This window comes from Delphinus delphis, chromosome 7, assembly GCF_949987515.2.
Source record: "Delphinus delphis chromosome 7, mDelDel1.2, whole genome shotgun sequence".
Taxonomy (NCBI): Eukaryota; Metazoa; Chordata; class Mammalia; order Artiodactyla; family Delphinidae; genus Delphinus; species Delphinus delphis.
The window spans coordinates 86024736-86032396 of record NC_082689.1 but is presented as its reverse complement, the minus strand read 5'-3'; positions in this window follow the sequence as shown (position 1 = coordinate 86032396).

The following is a 7661-nucleotide window of genomic DNA, read 5'->3' as shown; positions in this document are numbered from 1 at the left end:
GGCTTCAGTCGGGAGAGGACTGGGGTTGGCGGTGTGAACACAGCCTGCAGGGGGTTAGCGCACCACGGCTAGCCGAGAGGGAGTCCGGGGAAAAGTCTGGAGCTGCCGAAGAGGCAAGAGACTTTTTCTTCCCTCTTTGTTTCCTGGTGCGTGAGGAGAGAGGCTTAAGAGCGCTGCTTAAAGGAGCTCCAGAGACGGGCGCGAGCCGCGGCTAACAGCGTGGACCCCAGAGACGGGCATGAGATGCTAAGGCTGCTGCTGCCGCCACCAAGAAGCCTGTGTGCGAGCACAGGTCACTATCCACACCTCCCTTCTGGGTAGGCTGTGCAGCCCGCCACTGCCAGGGTCCCGGGATCCAGGGTCAACTCCTCCGGGAGAACGCACGGCGCGCCTCAGGCTGGTGCAACGTCACGCCGGCCTCTGCCGCCGCAGGCCCGCCCCGCACTCCGTGCCCCTCCCTCCCCGCCCCCCCCCCCCCCCCCCCCGCCTCCACACCGGCCTGAGTGAGCCAGAGCCCGCGAATCAGCTGCTCCTTTAACCCCATCCTGTCTGAGCAAAGAACAGATGGCCTCTGGTGACCTACACACAGAGGCAGGGCCAAATCCAAAGCTGAACCCCGGGAGCTGTGTGAACAAAGAAGAGAAAGGGAAATCTCTCCCAGCAGCCTCAGAAGCAGCGGATTAAAGCTCCACAATCAACTTGTTGTACCTGCATCTGTGGAATACCTGAATAGACAACGAATCATCCCAAATTGAGGAGGTGGACTTTGAGAGCAAGATTTATTATTTTTTCCCCTTTTCCTCTTTTTCTGAGTGTGTATGTGTATGTTTCTTTGTGAGATTTTGTCTGTATAGCTTTGCTGTCACCATTTGTCCTAGGGTTCTATCCATCCATTTTTTTTTTCTTTTTAAAAAAATTTTTTTCTTAATAATTATTTTTTATTTTAATTATCTTATTTTATCTTACTTTTTATTTTATCCTCTTTCTTCTCTCTTTCTTTCATTTCTTTCTTTCTTCCTTCCTTCCTCCCTTTCTCTCTCTTTCTTTCTTTCTTTCTTTCTTTCTTTCTTTCTTTCTTTCTTTCTTTCTTTCTTTCTTTCTTTCTTTCTTTCTTTCTTTCTTTCTTTCTTTCTTTCTTTCTTTCTTTCTTTCTGCTTTTTCTCCCTTTTATCCTGAGCCGTGTGGATGAAAGGCTCTTGGTGCTGCAGCCAGGAGTCAGTGCTGTGCCTCTGAGGTGGGAGAGCCAACTTCAGGACACTGGTCCACAAGAGACCTCCCAGCTCCACATAATATCAAATGGTGAAAATCTCCCAGAGATCTCCATCTCAACACCAGCACCCAGCTTCACTCAACCACCAGCAAGCTACAGTGCTGGACATCCTATGCCAAACACCTAGCAAGACAGGAACACAGCCCCACCCGTTAGCAGAGAGGCTGCCTAAAATCATAATAAGTCCACAGACACCCCAAAACACACCACCAGACATGGACCTGCCCACCAGAAAGACAAGATCCAGCCTCATCCACCAGAACACAGACACTAGTCCCCTCCACGAGGAAGCCTACACAACCCACTGAAACAACTTTAGCCACTGGGGACAGACACCAAAAACAACAGGAACTATGAACCTGCAGCCTGCAAAAAGGAGACCCCAAACAAAGTAAGATAAACAAAATGAGAAGACAAAAAAACACACAGCAGATGAAGAAGCAAGATAAAAAACCGACCAGACCTAACAAATGAAGAGGAAATAGGCAGTCTACCTGAAAAAGAATTCAGAAAAATGATAGTAAAGATGATCCAAAATCTTGGATATAGAATAGAGAAAATGCAAGAAACATTTAACAAGGACCTAGAAGAACTAAAGATGAAACAAGCAACGATGAACAACACAACAAATGAAATGAAAAATACTCTAGATGGGATCAATAGCAGAAAAACTGAGGCAGAAGAATGGAAAAGTGACCTGAAAGATAAAATAGTGGAAATAACTACTGCAGAGCAGAATAAAGAAAAAAGAACGAAAAGAACTGAGGACAGTCTCAGAGACCTCTGAGACAACATTAAACGCACCAACATTCGAATTATAGGGGTTCCAGAAGAAGAAGAGAAAAAGAAAGGGACTGAGAAAATATTTGAAGAGATTATAGTTGAAAACTTCCCTAATATGGGAAAGGAAATAGTTAATCAAGTCCAGGAAGCACAGAGAGTCCCTTACAGGATAAATCCAAGGAGAAACACTCCAAGACACATATTAATCAAAGTGTCAAAAATTAAATACAAAGAAAACATATTAAAAGCAGTAAGGGAAAAACAACAAACAACACACCAGGGAATCCCCATAAGGTTAACAGCTGATCTTTCAGCAGAAACTCTGCAAGCCAGAAGGGACTGGCAGGACGTATTGAAAGTGATCAAGTGGGGTTTATTCCAGGAATGCAAGGATTCTTCAATATACATAAATCAATCAATGTGATAAACCATATTAACAAATTGAAGCAGAAAAAACATACGATCATCTCAATAGATGCAGAGAAAGCTTTTGGCAAAATTCAACACCAATTTATGATAAAAATCCTGCAGAAGTTAGGCATAGAGGGAACTTTCCTCAACATAATAAAGGCCATATATGACAAACCCACAGCCAACATCATCCTCAATGGTGAAAAACTGAAAGCATTTCCACTAAGATCAGGAACAAGACAAGGTTGCCCACTCTCACCACTCTTATTCAATATAGTTTTGAAAGTTTTAGCCACAGCAACCAGAGAAGAAAATGAAATAAAAGGAATCCAAATCAGAAAAGAAGTAAAGCTGTCACTGTTTGCAGATTACATGATACTATACATAGAGAATCCTAAAAGATGCTACCACAAAACTGTTAGAGCTAATCAATGAATTTGGTAAAGTAGCAGGGTACAAAATTAATGCACAGAAATCTCTGGCATTCCTATACACTGATAAAAAATCTGAAAGTGAAATCAAGAAAACACTCCCATTTACCATTGCAACAAAAAGAATAAAATATCTAGGAATAAACCTACCTAAGGAGACAAAAGACCTGTATGCAGAAAATTATAAGACACTGATGAAAGAAATTAAAGATGATACAAATAGATGGAGAGATATACCATGTTCTTGGATTGGAAGAATCAACATTGTGAAAATGACTCTACTACCCAAAGCAACCTACAGATTCAATGCAATCCCTATCAAACTACCACTGGCATTTTTCACAGAACTAGAACAAAAAATTTCACAATTTGTACGGAAACACAAAAGACCCCGAATAGCCAAAGCTATTGAGAACAAAAAACAGAACTGGAGGAATCAGGCTCCCTGACTTCAGAGTATACTACAAAGCTACAGTAATCAAGACAGTATGGTACTGGCACAAAAACAGAAATATAGATCAATGGAACAGGATAGAAAGCCCAGAGATAAACCCAGGCACATATTGTCACCTTATCTTTGATAAAGGAGGCAGGAATGTACAGTGGAGAAAGGACAGCCTCTTCAATAAGTGGTGCTGGGAAAACTGGATAGGTACATTTAAAAGTATGAGATTAGATCACTCCCTAACACCATACACAAAAATAAGCTAAAAATGGATTAAAGACCTAAATGTAAGGCCAGAAACTATCAAACTCTTAGAGGAAAACATAGGCAGAACACTCTATGACATAAATCACAGCAAGATCCTTTTTGACCCACCTCCCAGAGAAATGGAAATAAAAACAAAAATAAACAAATGGGACCTAGTGAAACTTCAAAGCTTTTGCACAGCAAAGGAAACCATAAACAAAACAAAAAGACAACCTCAGAATGGGAGAAAATATTTGCAAATGAAGCAACTGACAAAGAATTAATCTCTAAAATTTACAAGCAGCTCATGCAGCTCAATAACAAAAATACAAACAACCCAATCCAAAAATGGGCAGAAGACCTAAATAGACATTTCTCCAAAGAAGATATACAGACTGCCAACAAACACATGAAAGAATGCTCAACACCATTAATCATTAGAGAAATGCAAATCAAAACTACAATGAGATATCATCTCACACCAGTCAGAACGGCCATCATCAAAAAAATCTAGAAACAATAAATGCTGGAGAGGGTGTGGAGAAAAGGAACACTCTTGTACTGCTGGTGGGAATGTGAATTGGTATAGCCACTATGGAGAACAGTATGGAGGTTCCTTAAAAAACTACAAATAGAACTACCTTATGACCTAGCAATCCCACTACTGGGCATATACCCTGAGAAAACCATAATTCAAAAAGAGTCATGTGGGCTTCCCTGGTGGCGCAGTGGTTGAGAGTCCGCCTGCCGATGCAGGGGACACAGGTTCGTGTCCTGGTCCGGGAGGATCCCACATGCCGTGGAGCGGCTGCACCCGTGAGCCATGGCCGCTGGGCCTGTGCGTCCGGAGCCTGTGCTCCGTGACAGGAGAGGCCACAGCAGTGAGAGGTCCACGTACTGCAAAAAAAAAAAAAAAAGAAAAGAAAAAGAGTCATGTACCAAAATGTTCATTGCAGCTCTATTTACAATAGCCAGGAAATGGAAACAACCTAAGTGTCCATCATCAGATGCATGGATAAAGAAGATGTGGCACATATATACAACGGAATATTACTCAGCCATAAAAAGAAATGAAATTGAGCTATTTGTAATGAGGTGGATGGACCTAGAGTCTGTCATACAGAGTGAAGTAAGTCAGAAAGAGAAAGACAAATACCGTATGCTAACACATACATATGGAGTTTAAGAAAAAAAAATGTCATGAAGAACTTAGGGGTAAGACAGGAATAAAGACAGACCTACTAGAGAATGGACTTGAGGATATGGGGAGGGGGAAGGGTAAGCTGTGACAAAGCGAGAGAGTGGCATGGACATATATACACTACCAAACGTAAAATAGATAGCTAGTGGGAAGCAGCCACATAGCACAGGGAGATCAGCTTGGTGCTCTGTGACCACCTAGAGGGGTGGGATAGGGAGGGTGGGAGGGAGGGAGACGCAAGAGGGAAGAGATATGGGAACATATGTATATGTATAACTGATTCACTTTGTTATAAAGCAGAAACTAGCACACCATTGTAAAGCAATTATACTCCAATAAAGATGTAAAAAAAAAAAAACCATATGAAGCAATAAAGTGCAACAATAAAATAAACTATACAGCAAACATAACCATGAGTAGTAATGCATATTTGACATATAACTCTTCTTTTTTTTTCCTTTTTTCCCTATATTATTTGGAAGACAAATGCATAAAAGAGTAATTATAAATAATTATAAAGTTATGTTAAGGGGTTAGAGATGGAGCTATAAATGAAGACAGACTTTCTATACAATTGAAGAATGGTCTGAATAAATTTTTATCCAAAGAATAATAACCAGTGGAGGGACTTGACTGATCAGATAGCAAGACTTATTACAAATATACAGTAATTAAGACAGTGTGGCATTAGTGTGGAGATAATCTTATAGACCAATGGAACAGGACAGAGATTCCAGAAAAAGATCTACACAGCTAGATGTAAACCTGACATATGAGAGAACTAGCATTGTAAGTCAGTGGCAAAAGATGAATTTATCATTAAAATATGCTGGGACAACTGATGATCCATATGCAAAAAAAATGTATATCTTCAACCATATAAACAATCAATTCCAGATGGATCAAGTACTTAAACTGGAAAAGCAAGAGTTTAAAACTTTAAAAGCGGCTATAGGAAAATGTATTTATCACTTCAGGATAATAAATAGTTTTTAAATCAAGCAGAAAGCATAAACCAATAAGGATTGCTGCTGTCCAGAATAAATGTTAAAATCTTACAAATTCATATGAAAAAGTCAAATATCCCATTAAAAATGAGAAGATATAACGAAAAGTTTTCCAAAGAATATGAATGGTAAACATAGGAAAAATTCTTAATGTCAGTAGCAATCAAGCAATGTGTATTGAAATTACCGTGAACTACAATGTCATGTCCAAACAGACTGGCAAATATTCAGGAGTCTGAAAAGTCCAGGTGTTGGTAATATACTGACTAAAGATGCGTCTCATACACTGCTGATGTTGAATAAAATAGAATAGATTGGTAAAACTACTTTAAAAAATAATTTGGAATTGCTTGGTAAAGGTGCATTTGTGCATACCCAGCACCACCACTTGTAGGTATATATCCTAGAGAAGTTCTTGAATACAGGAACAGGAACAAATTTATACAAAAACATTTATAGTGACACATTTTTTGTAATAACAAATCAATCCAAATGTCCAGCAGCAGTAGAATAAAAAAATAAATTGAAATGCATTCTTTTTTTATTGAGATAAAATTGGTAAATAACATTGTATAAGTTTCAGGTGTACGGCATTGTAATTCGATATTTGTTGGAATACAACAGTGAAACACAAATTACAGATAAATCATCAACATAAATGGATCTCTAAAACATAATTTCAAGTCACAGAGTAATATATTATGATTCCTTTTATATAAAGTACAGAAGAAGGCAAAACAAGATAACATAAAGATTCATATTTTTATAAGTATATACACATACCATTTCTGCATAGATAAATACACATATATGATAACTTTAAGGAAAACAAGGGATTAATTAACATAATTCAGGATAGCAGTTACCTCTGAGGCAGAGGAAGGGGACTTCAGCTGAGCAGAAACTCACAAAACATAGGCTTTCCAATGAAAAGGTAGTATCTTATTTCTTAGGCTGAATTATGAGCAGTGGTCATTTTCTTCTTTTTAAAATGCTACTTATATATATTACATACATTCTTGTAGTATGCTCTATTTCACCATATTAAGTATTATATTCACAATAAAATACAAAACACTTTGTTCACAGTAAAAAGTAAAAACAGAAAGAAAGTCTGAGTAAGAAAAATGGATCAAGTCTAGATTCTAAAATGATTATCCTGGTGGACATACAGAAGAGAGACATTGATGGCTTCTACTATCTAGAAGGGAGAAAATGAGGTTCTAACCAGGGCAGTGCCAATCAAGGGCAGATTTAGAAGAGAAACCTTGTGAACACATAACTGACAGAATAGATAAGAGGATATTGGTGTGTTTTGTGCCTGGCTTACTGTTAGGATGATGATGACCAAAGAGAACTGTAGGGAAGCTCTATTTGAAGGGTGAGAGAAAGAATAAGAGTAACCAACAGAAAGATAGACTCAGAAGAGAACAACGTCCCAAAAGCCAAGTGAGGATTAGGAAGTTTGGACGGGATAGCTTCAACCACTGTAGAGTATGTTCTAAGGTCATCTGCTTATGAAATATACAGGGATATTTTTCTGGACTTGGGGTGAAGGGACAGGGTATGGAATAGCAGCTGTGGGAGAAACAATGGGGAAAAAACAGAGACAAAAAAATGACTGAACAGCAATGAGAGCCCAGCTGAGGTTCGATGGCATGAATCTGTAGGACAGCCAGCTGGCACAATTCGTGACCTGCTCCCACAATCTTGGTCATCACTGAGTGGTTATCAAGCTTGTGAGTATTTTCATGTTCAAAACATACAGACACACACATGCAAGCACTCCTACGTGTACTCACACACTCCAAATTTGAACTAAATAATTTGTTAGAGGTCTATCAAAAACCAGAGCCCACAGTACAGA